This window comes from Helianthus annuus, chromosome 8 (genome assembly GCF_002127325.2).
Source record: "Helianthus annuus cultivar XRQ/B chromosome 8, HanXRQr2.0-SUNRISE, whole genome shotgun sequence".
Lineage (NCBI taxonomy): Eukaryota > Viridiplantae > Streptophyta > Magnoliopsida > Asterales > Asteraceae > Helianthus > Helianthus annuus.
Window position 1 is genome coordinate 18973184 of NC_035440.2, and position 20024 is coordinate 18993207.

General features: G+C 35.2%; 1 long non-coding RNA gene across 1 annotated transcript; it reads right to left on the reverse strand.

Annotated features, from left to right (window-relative positions):
• Nucleotides 1-18128: 18128 nt before the first annotated feature.
• LOC118481194 lies at nucleotides 18129-19496 on the reverse strand. The gene is made up of 3 exons (XR_004864788.1): nucleotides 19457-19496; nucleotides 18600-18688; nucleotides 18129-18188 (listed from the first exon to the last, which is right to left on the reverse strand). It is a non-coding gene; the product is annotated as an uncharacterized LOC118481194 (long non-coding RNA).
• Between the last annotated feature and the right edge of the window lie 528 nt (nucleotides 19497-20024).

Sequence of the window (20024 nt, forward strand, 5' to 3'; positions counted from 1 at the left end):
GCATCAGGCAGATACTGCCTCTAAGGCCTGTTTGAGCCAGAAATAGCTACTACACTAGTAGTGAGTGTAGGGATACAAGGGTTGTAGAACTGCGTCTCTAGGAATAAGTTACAATGACTGGATGTGCCTAAAACGTACACTGAGCACAAAACACAGCACTTTAATGAACAATTCAGCTTCTAGCTGGCTAGTTAAGTGCCAAAACATGAGAAAAATATTACTAGACACTTTCCAAAGTGTCGGGAATAAGATGTGTCACTAAAAATGGCATTAACGACACTTAAAAGCTTTGTTAAGCGCTTTAACGGATTACTATCCAACCGAACAACCGGACTTTACCCGGGACATGAAAATATTGCCATTAACATTATTGATCTTTTTCTGAGCCAGTTAGGGTCCCTGAATACCCTAACACCCGCTTTAAAACACAACACACAACTAACCGAGTTAATCCCTAAACTTAACTAAGTTAACCTAACTAATATCTAACTATTAGTTGAAATCCAACTAAGACCCCCCCCCCTCACTAACCGGCCCCAAAGTAGAGGGGACACACTTTGGTTTCTTTTTATTATTTTAATCCAAGATGTTTAGTATCTATATGACATGAGAACCCTTGGACATTAGCCTAAGCATTGTCTATAAGTAACATCTCTTGCACACTTGACATTCACATTTCATAACACCAAACACACTCTCCTCTCTTGCTCTCTACAAGCTTCGGCCGAGCACCCCCATCCCCATCCATCCATTTTCGAGTTTAGTTCATCCAATTCCAACATCACACAAGCATCAAGGGTCACATATTAGGAGGTTTGGTGCAAACGGAAGGCGAAGGACCTCATTCTCTAGCTTTTATCCACCTTATTTGCGCTTAGATTCTTCCCTAGCCTCGAGCTAGTGGCATGATGCTTAAATCCCTTTCTTGAACTATTTTGAAGTGGTTAATATGATGTGTAACGGTTAAAACCCGAAAACTTACAAGATGATGCTTTAAAAGTTTACTAAAAGCACTTAAAAGATGGTTAAAAGCTCATATGATGTGTAAATGATGTAGTAAATGAATTTTGTGGTTATTTGGACCCGATCTATGTTGTGGTAGCTCGGATCATCATTTAACCCGGGTTGGTCATGATCATGGATCATGACATAAGGTTGTTTTGAATGAAACAAGGGTTAAAGGGTGAAACTCTACCACACACGAATCATGAACTTGTGTAAAAGCGTTTTTACTCGTAAAATAGTGTTTAAAACTAGTAACTAGTAGATCTACGGATCTACAAGTGGTAATTTCAAAGGACCGAGTGTCAAGAAATCATGTTTTCTAAAGATGGATCTTACACTAATAAGAATGATTTTTAGAACACACAAGTGTGTAAACACTTGTGTAGCCCAAAGATCCGACAAAATAACTATTTTTGTAAAATTTACAAGAAGTTGTAAAGACAGATTTTCTCTAAAAACGAGGTTTTTACGGGATCGGACTAATATATATAAAGATCCGCTAAAAGTGATGAGATTTACACTATAATTTTAGAAAACTACAAGTTCATGTGATTTATGCGATTTACATAATTGTTAACTAGTTTGTTGTGTTAAAAATTGTTTTGATCGAATAAAGAAGTTGATGAATTGATTTGTAAAAGAAAATGATACGCTTGAAAGAATGGCCACCTCCAGTTACAGAGGAAACTCTGGCGAAATTTTCCTAAAAACCTAACACTTAAAAATATTTTCACTATAAGTGTTAGAAATACTTTTTGACATGTTTTCGAAATATAAGTTTCGCCACGACTTTATTTACAAAATATCGGAGGTGGGATTTCACAAAATAAAACTTAGTAAATATATGTTTAATATATATATTTTTCATAAATCACTTGATGCGTGTTTATGATTATTTTGTGAAGATACGTAAATATTATTTTTAAGGTAAAAATAATATTAACAAACGTTAACGGATCCAAAATAATACGAACGCTTTCACGATAAATATATTAGTTACACCGGTAATTACTATTACCACTCGATCGTTAAAACGTAACTTACGCAATTTACGGAAATATTTATGAACGCGTATATTTGACAAAGTATTATTTTGGGAGAATTTTGTGAAGTAAAAATATAATATTTTTGAGAAAAATATTTCTATTTTGGGATTAGAAATAAATATATATTAAGTGAGACTTAATGATATAATTCGAACGCACATGTATTAAATCCCCCATCCTTGGGAAGGAGAATAATTACCAAGTATATACGGAATGTAAACACGAAATAGTTGTCTAACTATTTCCCCAAAAACTTAAACCATAAAGCTAAGGCACGGCCGTCCGTCTAATAGAGTTAGAACTTGTAGGTCGTTGCACAGCTGCTTGCTTTCAGAGACATACTTGGTAGAGACGCACCGACTGTGAGTTCATGTCCCCCTTTTCTCTTAACTGTTTTCAGTTTTCTAAACTGCGGGGGTGAAATACATGTTACTTTGATGATGATTACTTTATACATGGTATGGTTAGCGTAAGGAGGGTTACTATTTAGATCATGTGAATGGGTAGGCGGAAACTTGAGGTCATTAATCCTCAGGGTAGGACCGAGGGGCAGGAGCGATAGATCTATTTGGGTGTAGCGAGCCCAGTCCCAGGCCCAGCATAACGGACCTCGGGATGACTTTGTACCCGGCGCATAAATCTGCTAGGTTTGAGCCTTCCTACTTGCATTTCATACATATCAATGGCCTTGCAAACCATTGGTGATCTCTTTTTCCTTATCTGCTACATACCAGGATTTTGATAAATACAAAGGTTTATTTACTCACTTACACATGAACTCGCTCAACATTATTGTTGATTTTTAAACTTACATGTATTTCAGGGAATTAAAGGATCTGGCACGGTATGGCACGTTTTCCCGCTGCACTAGTACGAGGTCATCCGGGTTTAGGGAATGTGACTCTTTCCTGGACAAGTCACAGTCCTTAAACTGTGTTTGTGTTATGTTTAAGTTTGTAATGTTTGTTGAACAAGAATATGGTTGTTAGGGTGTTTTCCCGTTAAAACAATGTTGTTGTTTTTGGATTTTAAAACTAAATTGAATGGATGATCTTGCATGGTTTTATTCATATAGCTTGTTATGGTTAAGCTATGGTATTAAGAAGAAACACCAAATTAACCACGCTTCCGCAAAGCCAGGGTGTGACAAAAATAACCAAAATGCAGCTATTTTCAGCATTTAAACATCTAATTATAGTGCAGAAAAATGGTTTAATGGCCCAGAATACTTTCCTAAGTATCGGGAATCGAAACTGTCATAAAAGACAACATAAAGCACACTAAACGGCGATATTTAGCACTTTAACGAACCGGTAACCAACCGAACAACCGGACATTACCCGGAACACTAAAATATAACTAGAAGCATTGTTTTAATGTTACCAAGCTAGCTATGAAGTTTAAGCATCATATTACTACTTAAAACATATAACACACTTAAAACACCAAAATTTAACACCAACTTGTAACTAGATCTTGTAACTAGCAATTGAAATCACACTAATACCCCCCCCCCATTTAGGACGGTTGGACATGAATCCCACTTGGGGATTTTCTTGCATAACTTGTAAGATCTTGCATGGAATATGCCAAACATAATATTCCATATGCTTTACATGTTGGACAATGATCTTTATAAAAACCTTAAGACTTTCCTTCTCTTTCATTCAACACCACAACAAACTCCATCACTCTCCCTCTTCTTCCTCAAGGCTACGGCCCAACACCCCCTCACCACCATCAATTTTTCCAATCCATTCCTTCAAGATCCAAGCATACTACAAGGTGTCTTAAGCATATTTAGGAGGCTTGGAAGCATTGGAAGAGGAAGGACCTTATCTAGGAGCTTTTATCCACTCTACTTCTTCATCATCTTCATACTTGTTCTTTCCTAGCCATAGTGCTAGTAGTAAGTTCCATTAATCTTGTTTTTACTCACAATTTTAGTGGTTAAAGTATGAAGTAACTTGGTAAACTAAAGAATCTCAAGAAAACATAAAGATGAACATTATCATAAAGCTCTAAAGCATGAAGATCAAGTTGTTCTAGTGTGTGTATTGAACTTGTTTGTTGATTTCTTGTGTGTATAGTGTAGTTCACCATATGAAGCTTGCTAGGTGATGATTAAACACATGATCTAGCAATTGTCAGGATAGATCTTGAGAATTTGTAAAGATCATCCTTTATGTAAACATGAACTTGAAAAATGAAGTTATTCTTATGTATGATGAAGTATGAAACATGTTATGAATCTTGTAAATGGGTGATTACAAAACTAGTTTTCTCAAGAAACTAAGTTAAATTACAAAGATTTACATAAACTTGGTTCTTATAGAAACCAATCACATTTTTAGTGGTTAATCAAGTGTATAAACATGTATTTGACAAGAAAAATGCAAGAAGAAATATTTTTAGAAAAATATTTTACAAGTTGTAAAGATTTAAATTCATTCAAATATGATGTTTTTAAATAAACTACACTTTAAAGGGTAACTAAGCTTACTAAACACTCTAGTAAGTTACTACAAATTTTTGTAAATTTTCAAGTTTATGACATATTGTAAATTTCATATTTTTGACATATGGTAAGTGTTGAATGATTTGTTGATGATTGGTGATGATTTTACAAAAGAAAATGATATGCTTGAAAGCATGGAAACCTCCATTTTTAGGGGAAAATATGGCAAAATTTTCTAAAAATACCAACACTTAGAAACTATTTTCTAAACAAGTGTTTACAAGTGTATTTTTAACTATGATTTTCCATACAAACTTTGCCATAGATTTTTGTAACAAAAATACAAGCATTGGAGGTTGGTTTTTACAAATAAAAATGGGTAAATATGTATTTAGAATATATATTTACATTTAAGACTGTTAGGACTGACGCATCAAATTAATACAACGAGCTATGGTTACGAACTGGGCCTTACCGGGTTAGTTAATATTAGGTTTTGGACCTTTATAGGTCACTTGGGCCAAGCTTTAGGCCATGTGGGCCAAGCAGGCCCAAGGGGAGCCCATGTAGGGAATTGGGCTTGAGTTAGTATAAAAACAAGGGAGTAGGATCAAATACAAACCACATTTCGCATACAAACTGTAAGAACCATTTAAAAAGTGTCACGTGGCATCCAACCAATTATAGAGAAATGATAAAATAATATCTTAAATAATATCAATTATATTGAATTCCCTATAAAGTATGCTAACAAGCAATTCGTTCTTTATTCGGGTCTTTCTTTTGTTTTCAATGTGCTGATTAAGAAAAGTGCTGATATCATCCAAATATGTGCTAAAATCAATTATCTTGATTAATTTTCATGTGCTAATATAATTTAAATGTGCTACTTTTATGTATGTATTGTTTGGTATGTGCTAATTTAACTTTTTTAAGTGCTAGGATCTGTTCTTATGGTTTGTAGGATAAATATGGTTTGTACCGGAACCAACCCCTAAAAACAAGTTTCTAACTTGTTTTTAGGTTTGAACCTTTGGAACCTCCATTGTTACAGAATCTAATTTAACTTTTTTTAAGTGCTAGGATCTGTTCTTATGGTTTGTAGGATAAATATGGTTTGTACCGGAACCAACCCCTAAAAACAAGTTTCTAACTTGTTTTTAGGTTTGAACCTTTGGAACCTCCATTGTTACAGAATTTCCTATAGAGCTAGAGAGAGAGGCGATTGGAGTGGTGAACACTTGTACTGGACGGTTTTGCTTTTCAAGTAATAGAATCATGTGCAAGTGTTGAAAGTTATTTCGGTGTTCTTGTTTGTTTTCATCTTATTTCTTGAATCACCTATTGATTGGATTCCGCACAATCAAAAGGTTGTTTGATATCATTGAAAGATCCGGTTTACGAGACTTACAAGTGGTATCAGAGCCAAAGAACCTGTTTCTAGGCTCGGTGTGATATCAAAGATTCAAGATTTTGAAAAACTAAAATTTTCGGCTCGGATTTGTCTTTTTCGAATCTGTTTTGGTAAAAGTTTCTGATGTTTAAAAACTATTTCAACTTCATATTTCGCGTTTAATTGTCTTTTTGTGAGTTTTGGATCGAAGTTGGGCAACGTATTGTTTTAGAAACTTGAAATTTTTGGTTTCATGTTCATCGGTTATTCAAACTGTTCATCAAAATCATCAAGAAAATTTTACTAGTTTGGTAGTCAAATTTGTTTTGAGATTGTTAAAAGATATTGAACAAATTTTAATTGTAAAAGGAATATCTTTTTGTTTTAAAAAGGATCTCTTTTTTCAAAAATTTTGGACAATCTGTTTTGTCACATTCCGAAAGATCCTATCGAATTTTCTGTTTCAATCATCTCTTTCCAAGATAAGGTCAAGTCGCAATCACCAACTTCATCACCGGTATCGACTCACAAGCTCATCTGATCTCGAGCCCCATCTTCTTAACATATCTCGATTCAGCATCACAGTCTCGACTCGCAACCTTCACAGCAGGTCTCGAGTCATTAGTCGATACAAGGTCACACATCAATAGCTGCAGCAGTCTCGAGTCGCAACCTCCACGGTTTCGGGTCTGCAAGTTGTTGGTCTCGACTCATCATCTTCACTGGTCTCGAGTTATCCAACGGTCTCGAGTTGTTCACCTCCGAGTCGCAACCTCGATTACGAGTAGCAACCACCGTTTCGACTCGTCCGACTCGCAACCAATCTTTCCAATTCCGAGTTCTCGAGTCGCAACCTTCACTTGGTCTCGAGTCATCTCCACCGTTCCGACTCCATCACCTCCATCTTCACGGCCGTCACCTCCACGTCTTCTCCATCTTCTCCGATCATCGTCGCCGGTACGATCACTGTCTTCCATCTTCATCAGACATCATCATCATCTTTGGTCATCGTCTACACCACCCCTGATCTTCATTTGATGCTCTGATAACCTTTCGCCGGAAACCTGCAACACCTTCGCTTCGAATCATCATCACTGCTTGATAATCTCCATATATCACCGGTCATCTTCTCGTCTGTTCATCACCATAAACTTCATCTTTTGTCATTAACTCCATCATCAACCTCTGTTTCACGATCACCTCCACACCACTATTCACCATCTTCGTTCATCGTCATCTGCCATATCATCTGTCTTCAGTCTCCTCCGACACCGTCATCGATCATCATCATCTCCGGTGAGGTGTTGACGGCTGAAAATTAAATTAGGGTTACGGGGTGTTTGTTTTTTGAACGAAGAAGACAGTTATTTATTATAATAATTATATTTATCATAAGTTAATCATTAGTTTGTTATTACCTAATCATTAGTTATTTATAATAATAACAGTTTATGGATCCCGTGTATTACACGGGTTGAATAAAGAAAATATCTTACTTAAGGAAAAGATGATAAATACCATAAAAGTTGATTAAAACCATCCAAAATCAGAAAATGTCAATTTCTTTGAAATTTAAAGAAAAATATAATAAATTAAAACAATATAAGATGCTAATATATCATAGATAATTATTGTTATTTATCAATAAATACATAAGTTAAAACTTACAATTTACACAACTTGAATTATGAATAATTTGAAATGAAAAGCTACAAATGATAAATCTGCTGATATCATAACGAATCAAACTGATACCGATCGAAGCTGAATTCCTATCGCATTGTATTTATGCGAAGGATTTCACTATTTATAAATTTAAACTATATATTTGTTATTGTTAAAAACTAAGAAAACTAAACCCATCCCCTTAATTTATCTCACCGATCAAATGTAAATTCAAGATGCTATATAAATATCTTCTACAATAATGAGAAATCACTTATATATATATATGATTGATTTTAAATTAAATTACATAATTTAATATCTATATAAAATTAATTAGATCACATCCGTGCGAATTAGAGTTATATATTATTTAATAATATTAGAATTATTAGATCAATATTTTTTATATTATTATATCATATTAATAATAATAACTAATGAGAAAAGACCTATACTAACAGAGAAAATGTCATGTGGCATTTTATGGAATCATTTGATTGGTATCAATTCGGTTCGTTACAATAGCGGCCCTCAGGTATAACAACCAAAAAAGATAAAAACGACTACCGATACTTGTACATCTCATAACCACTTGATTAAATGTAAATCGTTCTTTTTTCTTTTGTTGGTTTGAATGTTGATTTGTTATATTGCTGATACTCGATGTTGTTTACGATACAATTTTTTTTTATCTACAACGGTTCCATTTCATGAAACCCGTCTGATGTAACCAAAAAATAAAGTCTTGTATTACATAGATAAAAAAATCATAAAAACAAACACCGGCAACATATCCAATAATATCGACACGGTACCAATGTTTAAGTTATTAGGAAAAAAATATATATTGAGTTTAGACAACTCTACGATTCACGTGTAATCTTTGTTCGTTTTTAACCCTGTTATGTCTTACTTAGGTTATTACTCAAAAAAATTTTAATGGATTTATTACTCTAAAAGCGAACTGTTGTCAAGTAAAACTAAAATAGTTGCATATTAATTATTAAGGGAAATATGAAGAAGGAATTAAGGATTATCATGGATGACAGAGGTTAGAAATTTGTTCGTTTGTGAATGTGAATGCGTATAAACTTGATTTATTATTTCTTTTGGGGTTCTCTGATCGATTCTCCTCAAATGTAAGAATATATACATGGTGGGATGACGGTGTGGAAAACGGTTTGGTAGAAGTCAAAATGAGAATTTGAGAAGTCATGGTTGTGTGGAGAAAACAAAACGCAAGAAACCATTGTGGTATAAAGAAAAGAAAAAAAGTAGACCGGCGCAAAAGGTGTTTGAAATTGATAATAATAATAATAATATCAAAATTTATTTAAATAAAATTATAAGATTGAAGGAGAAATTACCATGTGGTATTAATTGGAGTCTTTTATTAATATTTAGATAATTATAATAATCATTAGATCATCATTACTTAATCATTAATTATAATTTATTAATAATAATAATAGTAATAATAATAATTATAATTAGGTTTTCTTTTAATAATAAAAGTTAAAAAAAGGGGTTTGTTTGTTTTTGGAGTAAGTTTTGACAGGGTTTTGAAGTGCGGTTCAGAAAGTGGGTTCATTCGCCTACAAGGGTTTGCAGTGGCGGATCTAGGATTCCGACCAAGCGGGAACGTTTTATAAATAGGCGGTAACGAAATCGAAAAAACGTCAAATTTTTCCAAAATTTACACTAAAAACGTCAAAAATTTTCCGACCAAGCGGTAGCGGGCGCTCCCCCTTGTATGTGTATACATCCGCCCCTGAGGGTTTGAGTTAGCGAGTACACGGGTTCTCGTTTTGGTTTGTGTTTTGACTTTGATAAGAAAGAACAAAAGTAACAGTCACCCACTGAAATTATGGCATTTATGTTACATAAACCCGCGGCTCAAGAAATTACTCGTGAAGAGATACTTTCTGTCTTTTGCACTCCTGAGTGTCGAGAAAGGGTTGAGGCATATAGAATACACAACGCTGAGCTAATACAAGATTATCATGACATAAAAAATAAAAATTTTACTTTATCAAAGAATGAAAAGCTTTATAAAGATAAAATTGAAGCTCAGTGAAAAGACATCATCAAACTCAAAGATGATGTAAGTGTAAAAACAACCCATTTCTTAGAAGCTCAGGAGAAAGTATGCATTTTGACTAAAGAACGGGAAGATATCAGAGATAGATATCAAATAAATGAACTCAATATTAAGAAATATGATTCTTCCAGCAAACTAGTTAAAAATTTGTGTGATCAACAACTTGCATATCAGAAAAAGAAAGGGTGTGGTTTGGGTTTCAATCAAGTTCCTCCTCCATATAATGACAACTACTCATATTTACCCATGACTGAGGAGGAATTGATGAATGAGGACAAGATAGCTTACGGTCCTAAAACTGATAAGTCATCAATCAACTGCAGGCCTGTTGATAAAGGAGCGACTCCTTCGGTAAATCTTGTTTCAAAGGGTACTTTTAATCCGAATGCTTCGTCTTCCCCTGCAGATGAAGTTAAAGTTGAAGGTCTCGTTGGAGATGAACAAGCATCAAATTCTCATGTGCGTGACATTTTTGGCTCATTTTTTCACTCTATGATGAATGTCAGGCCTGATGGTTTGGGCGAAAACGTTGATGCTTGTGTAACAGAGACTGTAACAGCAAACAAAACGAATGAGCCAGCTGAACCATCTGATTCCAAATGCGAATCACCTGAAGCAGCTGATTCTGAGAAATTGGAATCAGTTGATTCTAGTGAATTCAGCTCAAGGGTGTCATGTGCAGAACCATCTTGTGCTGATAATTCGTTTAATGATTAGCTGAAGTTTCTACTGAAGTTTCTGGTGTTTCATCTGATAAATCAGAATTCTCCGATTCTATCAAAGCTGACGACATGAAGGAAGAAGTGAAGACTAATGTAAACAAGGCTCCAAGTGCGCAAGCTGAACAATTTGAACATTCGGTTAGTGATGTAAAGGTTCAGATCAAGCAACAAGAGCTGAAGCAAGCAGGTAAAGGACGCGCAAATAAGAAGCCTAAACATCACAGACGATCAGGCTCTCCACAGTCCTCAACGGGCAGCAATAGTCCTCAAAAGGCCCGTGATGTGAAAAATGCCTTTGTTAAGCCAGTCAGTAATGGCAAATGTGAGAAATATGCATTTGACTATGCTAACAAAGCTTTCGGAAAGATTGGTGAGATTTCTGAACATGACGTGCAGTCTACTCAAAACAAGAAAAATCAGAAGAAATCTCCACCACAGAAGGCCCCTGCAAACGACAAGTATAGGCATCCAAATTCATCGTCGTCTGCAGGAAATGTGCAACAAAATCAAGCACAGAAAGGACCAGTTCGTCCTTCAGGTCTTGCAAGAGTAAATCAAGCTGATCAGAATGCTTTCTACATGAAGAGACAAACATGCTTCAATTGCGGCATTGCTGGTCACATTGCTCGGAATTGCACACATCGTCCCTACGTACCCTACTATATGCAAAATCAGAGGGTTACACCTAAGGATAACTACCATTCTAAGCCAATGAAGGTATCTTCACCTAAGCCAATGAAAAATGTGAATCCCAAGGTTAAACCTTCTGATGGGGATTGGAACGCTGCAAAAAACAAAAGCAAGGCTGTTCAGGAACAAAAACATTTTTCTAAAACCAATAAACCTGAAACAGCTAAAGTTGCTCAACCGAAGGCAACAAATACGTTTGTTAAACCGAAACAGATTTGGAAACCCAAATCTAAAGCAGCAATGTCTCCAATCCTTGAAATGAAAGGGGACTTGTGTTTGAAAGAAGTGTCTTATTTTGATGCTTCAGGAAATCCCAGGACCACGATGGCCTGGGTACCTATGTCTTACTAATCTTCTTACTTTTCAGGAACAACTAAGGAGGAGCTGTTGACAATCTCTGGAATGTTGACAACGGTTGTTCCAGAGATAAAATATGGGTAACATTTCACTGTTGCAAGAAGTTCAAATTTTTTTTACAGATGACATGTTTCCTTTGGAGGAGATTAGAGAAGTAAGATAAGATCAGCAAAAGGTACAATTTCAATTCAGTACTTTGATTTGAATATTGATTAGTCTTTAATCTGATGATAGAACGGTTAAACAAAAATATTTTCTCTCTTTCTTAGTTTATTATTTTGTATTTAAAGTGTCATTTCTCTAGTAAATGGTAAATTTGCGCAAAAATACAAGATTTATGCACAAATTGAGGGGGGGGGGGACATATAGATAGATATAGAGTTTCAGAGGAGAAATCTCAGAAAAGAAAAATACAAAAAGAGTTTGCTATATATATATATATGCATTGTTTTAGGGGGAGAAAATGAGAAAAATACAAAAACGTTAGAAAATGAAAAAGCCAAAAAGAAAAATTGCATGATATGGGAAGTGAAATAAATGTTCGTGTTAAAGGGTTTGACTAACACATGTAAGGTGTCATAGCTGAATAGACTAGGATCTACTGTGATATGTCGATAGGCTTGATGCTCAACATGATAAAAGATACTAAGTGATATAAACATAATGAACTATGTACCATGTGGGTAACATACCAACGGCGTATGTTTTTATGGTCTTAAATCTTGCGTTGATAGATAGCCAACGTCTGAAGCTTCGGGTCTTTATATTGTTGAATCATCCGGGGATATCTTGGCTGTCCTTCTGTTGCATCCAGATTATATGCAGACCTAGACACAGTCAAGATATCTTAAAAGATCCCAAAGAGGATAAAAACCCTAAGGAATAAAATCTAAAAAAGAGAAAATTCCCAATACTCAAAGAGCGAAATTCGTACCAAAAAGGTATTTGCCTCGCTCTCGTTGGACACAATCATTGGTGGCTCTGCTGTACGAAAGTACTGACCTGTCACCAATGGTCTAACGTTGTAAATCAAAAAGGATGACATCAATATACTCACCTGCTACGATGAATCGTTGTGCTTACCTTGATCGCGGGGGTATGCCTTGGAATGGGACAAACGGGTATAATAGTATAATATTACCTTAAGCATATCACGAAGTTGAAAAATTGAAAGTTGAGCGTTAAAGTTTAAGTGGACAAATATATTGGCAATCGCATGGACCAGCTTGATTAAGCTCGTACCGAAAAGTGTTCCTTAGTCTTCCTAAGAACGAATTTTGATCCCATTGCAATTGTAATTGTATATTATGGTAGTTGTTTATATTTTGAGTTTTTATTTGCTTTTAGTTCTTATAATTAAAAAAAATAATAGAAAATTCAAAAAAAAAAAAAAAACACAAATAGTGTCTTGTTTTTCTATAAAATCAAAAATCCAAAAATAGAGTGTTTATTTGTTTTCTTAAAATTAAAAATATAATCGTTCTTGAAGATTTGACTGATCATCAAAAGTTGAAAGAATTTAAATTGTGAAATCCAAGTACAAGTACTTGGATGTACCTAGTGTTCATATGGTACTCTCCCTGTTGCATAAGAAATGTTTGCTTATGAGTTTGTGAGCATGTGCAGAACTTGATTTCAATCAAGAACAGGGGCCGATGAAGACTGAGATGCTGTTAGTTGCTGAAGAAGCCTGAAGCAGCACAACAACAAGATGTACCTGAGTCAGAAGAACCGGATACAAAACGCCGTCTGACAATGAAAGTATATTTGAAGAAGTACCATGAACCTGCTTGAAAGACAACGACTGAAGAAGAAAAGAGTTGTTAAGAATCCTCCTCTCACATTCTTTTTGACAAGATTTTCAAGCAAATGCTGATCGTGATCCTAGTATGAAGCTAACCACAAGAGCTGAAGAAAGAGACCCAGTGCTGAGAGTTCAGAAGTCAAGAACTTCCACAACATCTATAGCATAGCGACAACCATAGACTTCGTTGAAGACGTTGCTGATTTCATGTTATGAAGACAATTTGATGGCATCATTCTAGGGGGAGATTGTTAGGCCCTAAAGTGTGAGACTGACGCATCAAATTAATACAATGAGCTATGGTTACGAACTGGGCCTTACCGGGTTAGTTAATATTAGGTTTTGGACCTTTATAGGTCACTTGGGCCAAGCTTTAGGCCATGTGGGCCAAGCAGGCCCAAGGGGAGCCCATGTAGGGAATTGGGCCTGAGTTAGTATAAAAACAAGTTTCTAACTTGTTTTGAGGTTTGAACCTTTGGAACCTCCATTGTTACAGAATTTCCTATAGAGCAAGAGAGAGAGGCGATTGGAGTGGTGAACACTTATACTAGACGGTTTTGCTTTTCAAGTAATAGAATCGTGTGCAAGTGTTGAAAGTTATTTCGGTGTTCTTGTTCGTTTTCATCTTATTTCTTGAATCACCTATTGATTGGATTCCGCACAATCAATAGGTTGTTTGATATCATTGAAAGATCCGGTTTACGGGACTTACAAAGACATTGTGTGTGATTATGTGAAATAGTTATATTATTTTAGGGAAAATAATATAACTTACAAATACCAAGAATTTACAAACACCAAAAAAATTCATGAATGAAATATATAAGTTACACACTTGATATTGTAAAACCAAACGCAATAACGTAACTTACGAAATATTCCGAGAGGTACCGTTACAATATATTTTTGGTAAAGATTATTTTGGACACAAAAGAAACGAAAGTACGATTTTTATCATTACAAGGTATATCATATTTTCGACAAAGCGGAAATATATTACTTTTGGAAGCAAAAATATATTTTCGTAGAATATTTAGAAGATATATGATTTTTTTGAAGAAAAATATATATTTTCTTGACGATACATTATTTTTGGACAAAACAAGTCTATGTATATTTTCTAAGTGAAAATATATTATTTTGGAAACTACAAATACAAGAATTCGAGAATACATGTATGAAATACTCCCATCCTTGGGAAAGAAACACGAAAACAAATACTTGAAAAGTATTATAACTCCGGATGACGTAAAGACATAAAGAAAACGTAACTCAAAACATGAATACTAAGGCAAGGCACGGCCCGCTCGTCTAATAGACCCTAGCACAATGTAGGTAGTCGCATTTGCTGACGAGATTTACGAGTACTGAAGGCGCAAAACAGTGAGTTCATGATCCCCCTTTTCTTTAATTGTTTTTGGTTTTATAACTCTCGGGGGTGAAATACATGTACAAATACTTAAACGGTATGAAACGCCTATGAAATACTAGATCATGTGAGCATAGACTTAATATTAAAAAATGCCATAAAGTCTTGGTGAAAATTAGTACCAAGCCATTAAAAACATTCATTAATTAGGGACGAGGGTTAGATCTAACGGGTACGGCCGAACCCCACTCTTGGTCAAAACTAGTACCTAGTAGTGCTTCGGAGTCCCAGTCGAGGTTAATCGACACAGTCGAGGGAAATCGACACAGTTGAGGGTAATCGACACAAACAAGGAATCAGAACGAGTATTCCGACAAGGAATCAGAACGAGTATTCCGACAAGGAGTCATAACATTCATGTCCTCACATGCCTTAAAGTTCTTGTAAAACATTCATGTTCATATACGTTTTTCATATCTGTTTACAAAAGAGTCTCTCAAAGATTTACAAGAATTACAATACACAAACTAGACGCATGAACTCGCTCAACTTTTTGTTGATGTTTTTCCAAAATTACATGTATTTTGATGTGCGTGAAGTGTGTTATATTTTAGGTATATATTTTAAGCCCTTTTTACACTTTTTAGCCAAGTTTTAAATTTATAAAACACGATATTTACTAAAACTATACACACATATGGGCAAGTGCACCCATCGTGGACGTAGTATAGTGTTGGTAAGATACCGAGGTCGTCCAAGGACACAAGAGCTTTTAGTACCGGTTTATCCTCAACGTCTAATCAAATCAAAATGTTAGAAAAGGTTTTTAAACTAAGAAAATAAAACTAACTAAAATGCTGAAAAGTAAAATAAAAATAAAAACAGATAGACAAGATGAATCACTTGGATCCGACTCGTGTGTAGTGTAACCTTTGATTATTTTCGCACTTTTGCACTTGTTTAAGAGATTATCTTAGTTATTGTAGTAGGCCCCTCTTTTGAAGGTGACATTACCCTCAACCCAGTAGTTTGAGTCAGCAAGGATACAATCCTAAAGGGTCGGATTATTGAAAGATAATTAATTAAGTTATTAATGCATAATGTGGTAGACCCCTCTTTTGAAGGCGACGTTACCCTCAGCTAAGTAGTCCGAGTCAGCAGGGATACAGTCCTAAGTAGCTGGGTTAAAGTTTTAATAGTAGTTTAACTTATGAGGGGATCAAAGAGTTTGGACCCCCGCCATCCAATACCTTTGGGTATTGAAGGAGGTCCTACTAAATTTGACCCAGGTCCTTTGCAGGATCTATACACTGAACAATGGCAAGACTCTTACCAAACCGTTCCCTTAACCCCCGACGAGGTAGCCAACATACCTCCATATAGACCGTGGAGATATGAATGGTGAAAATCTTTTATTTTATATAGACAGTAAAATAATGCCAAGACACCACGGACAAACGATAAGGAAGAATCACCTTCAACATAAGAAACTAGTAATTAAAGTCATTAATACAAAACCAATTAAAAAGTGCAAAAGATTAAAAAAAAAGTATTACACTAAACACTTGTCTTCACCAAGTGATATAAGAGACTTAGGCAAACATGGCCTTTGATTGTCAAGAACTCTTACGATCAATCTTGGATCAAGAGACGACTCACACACTCTATGATGGACAATGGATGATGGTGGTGGATGATGGTGTAGTGATGGTGGTGGGTGGTGGGAGAAGTGTGAGAGAAGTGGTGTGCCAAGGGATGAGTTGCAAGAGCTCCAAACACTCCTATTTATAGGCTGAACAGAAGCTCGGGCACGGCCCCGTGTCCGCTGGGCACGGCCCCGTGTCCATCCGCGTCTCTCTCTTCATTAATTGCAATTCGCAATTTCAATAAATGCGTCTGCAGGAAGTTGACCACGCCCCTGTATCCGCTGGGCACGGCCCCGTGGTGGGCAACAGAAGCTTCTATGACTTTGTCTTTTCTGCTGACACTTTGGCACGGCCTCGTGCTCACTAAGCACGGGGCGTGTTCAGTCTTCTGTCTTCTTTGTTTTGCTTGGGAAGATGTTGCCGGAGGTCGGGCATGCCACTTTTGTTCCTTTTCTTGTATTTATGTTAGATTTAGCTATCTCTTTGCTTCTTTTGTTCATTTGAGCTCATTTAATCCGGAAAATACAAAAGGAAGACAAAAGCACACTTTTTCTAACATTAGTACTAAAAAGGGTTAGTTTTATGCCACAATTGATGTAATTTATGTGTTGCATTTTGTGCACATCAAATACCTCCACACTTGAATCTTTGCTTGTCCTCAAGCAAAACTCTTTATAATGTGGCTTTTTTCACTCCCAAATGGAATGGGTAGAAGAGAAGGTTTTTGGGCTTGTCATAGAGTGTCGGGATTTCCAAGATTCTTATTTAGGTTTTATTTTTATTTATTTATTTACAATCCTATTCGTCATGATTTATTAAAAACGTTTAATAAAATAAATTACTTATTAGGGCATAACATACCTTTTTAAAATTTCATTTATATACAAGTTCACATAACTCATGGGGAATCACTCAACACTCGGCCGAAGGTGTATTTTTTTAGTGAATCACTCGAGAGCGGCATGGAACTTACTCCTACCATAAGCTTGCCAAGCAATAAATCCTCCTCCTTTTTAACTATATACCTTTGTAAATATCAAGAGGACTTTTTGGGTGAAGGGTTAGGCTTGGGCTAAAGGTGGGTGGTTGGGTTAGTGGTTAGTAAAAGGGCGAAAAGCGTAACAAAACGTCGGTTTTTTGAAAGACTTTTTATTTTTCATACTTTTATTTTATTTTGATGAACCATTCTTTTTCAAACAAAGTTATTTTTGATGAACTTGTTTGTTTATTTTGGTTTCATCAATATATATATATATATATATATATATATATATATATATATATAGATATAGGGTAGGGTTCCAGCGTGAACCTAATCCCATGCGTGAACTGATCTGGACCATTGATTTCCTTTTTAGTTGTTAAGGGTATGATTGTAATTATATAAAAAATTAGATTTAAATCATTATTTTAATAATTGAATTAAGTTACATCTTTCCTATTTTAAATTCATTATCCACATTATCTTTTATTTCATTTTTATTTTTTAGATTTCACCACCAGAATTCGGATTATGATTTTTAAGATTCACGTAACCTTCATATTTCAACGGTACACATGTGTACTTTGATATGAATTGAACAGTACACATGTGTAGTCAACATGGTACATATGTGTAATTAGCTACATACTACATACATATAAACAAAACTTGTAAACCTATTTTATATTAAACAAATAACAATTTCCATAATGTTTTCCAAACCAAAAAAAACATACAATTACAATTTCCAGTTTTGTGAAAACAAAAAACGCAACATAATAGGAAAAATAAAAAAGACATAGTCTTTTACAACTATTCGCCGCGTTGTATGCTGAATCATCCTTATCGACCAAGCAAACAAACATACGTGAATCATCCTTATCGACCTCATACGTGAATCATCCTTATCGACCTTCCATCTCCACTTTCCTCGTTTACGACGTCTCCTATAATAACACAAAAAACTCAGCAATTAGTACTTTGCATAATTCACAAGTGTACATCAACAACTTTACACATGCAATACAAAAAAAATATGAGATATCACAAAAACAAACGCTATACACATGTGTACATCGCATTAAAAACATAGCAAAAATCAGAATACACATGTGTATAGCGCCTTAAAAACAGAGCAAAATCAGAATACACATGTGTACAGCGCCTTAAAACTAGAGCAAATATTAGAATACACATGTGTACAACGCCTTAAAAACAAGCAAAATCAGAATACACATGTGTACATCGCCTTAAAGCAGTGAAAACACTAATGATTCATCTAATAATGACGGTGTATAGTTATAGTCCATTCAAATAACACATCAAAACTGTAGTTCTAGTTAGAAATAGACTAGTACCTGAATTTCATGCTCGATGTAGTATAGTTCCCAACAGGCATTGCAACCTTAATGTTTCGACTTGAAAAGAAACTGAAATCATTACAACCCTGCAACAAATGAAAGTTGATATTAGTGTTTGAGTAATTTTGAGGACGATAACTGTAGCGCATCAAGGATGTGTCTGGAAACAGGGGTGTCAGCCGTGTGCAATTGATATTAGTGTCTGAGTAATTTTATAGGTGAAGTCAAACCACTTTCTTGTTAAAAATTTGACACATTATTAAATGAATAAACAACCCATAAAATCCTATGAACAAAGAATTTTAATTCAGTGTTTGCATCTACATATATCCACAACGTAAGTCACATAGCTCGCATATAATAGATGTTATATATGTTTGATATATACAGCCATAAGGAGTGTTTGGATGTGCGTCTAAAATGCTCATTCCTGATTATTTAGACGGAGAGAAGTAGCTGAAGAATTGCTGTAAGAAAAACTGATTATTTATGCTACGTGGCTCACCCATGGAAAACTATGTTTTATTCACATTTTAATCAAAATAGTAAAAGGGGTGTGTACAAACCAGATATCCAAAATCAAGTTACCCAACAAGACACAATTGGAAACACTCACGTGTGTTTCTCAAAGTTCAAATTCTCTGAGGCATTTCATCAAAAACCTTGAAGGCAACAATTAGTTACCAAGAAATTGGAGATTACTGATTACAGTAAGTAACAAAATCCTCCTATCCTATAGGGAGTAAGCTTGAAATCATATCATGAAAAATGAAAATAAGCTTTCTAGTTCAATTGAAAATTACATACCAGGTTTACTAGGCCGAAAACCAAAAAATAAAACAAGAATTTTTTACCTTAATGATGATGATGTCCTCCTGCGTTGATGATGATGATGATGATATCAGCTTGTTTACTCACTCGATTTCGACCTTACACTCCTCTGTTGACTGCTGTGATGATGAAGAAAGAACCAGGGCCTGGACGCATATGATCGACATTCTGCCTGCTTTCCCATTAAATCAATAAACAACCCATAAAATTTGAAAGAATTAGAAAAACTGAATACAAATAATTGAATCTAACCAGGCTGTACCTGCTGCTGTTGTAGGATCGTTTACCGACCCGAACGAGTCGTTCAAAGGTTTACTCTTGCAATTCAGATGCGGAATAATAAGAAAAGCAAGTAGATATAGCTTGTTCTTCGGATCGTTTGCTGACCCGAACGAGTCGTTCAGAGGTTTACTCTTGCAATTCAGATGCGGAATAATAAGAAAAGCAAGTAGATATAGCTTGTTCTTCCTCCTAACTGTCTTTTGTATTGATTAGAAACAATTTACAGCTCGATCGTCACACCGGCAGAGCTTCGGCGTGGAATACAATGACTCGATTACTAAGGATCGCTTATGAACAACTATATATAGG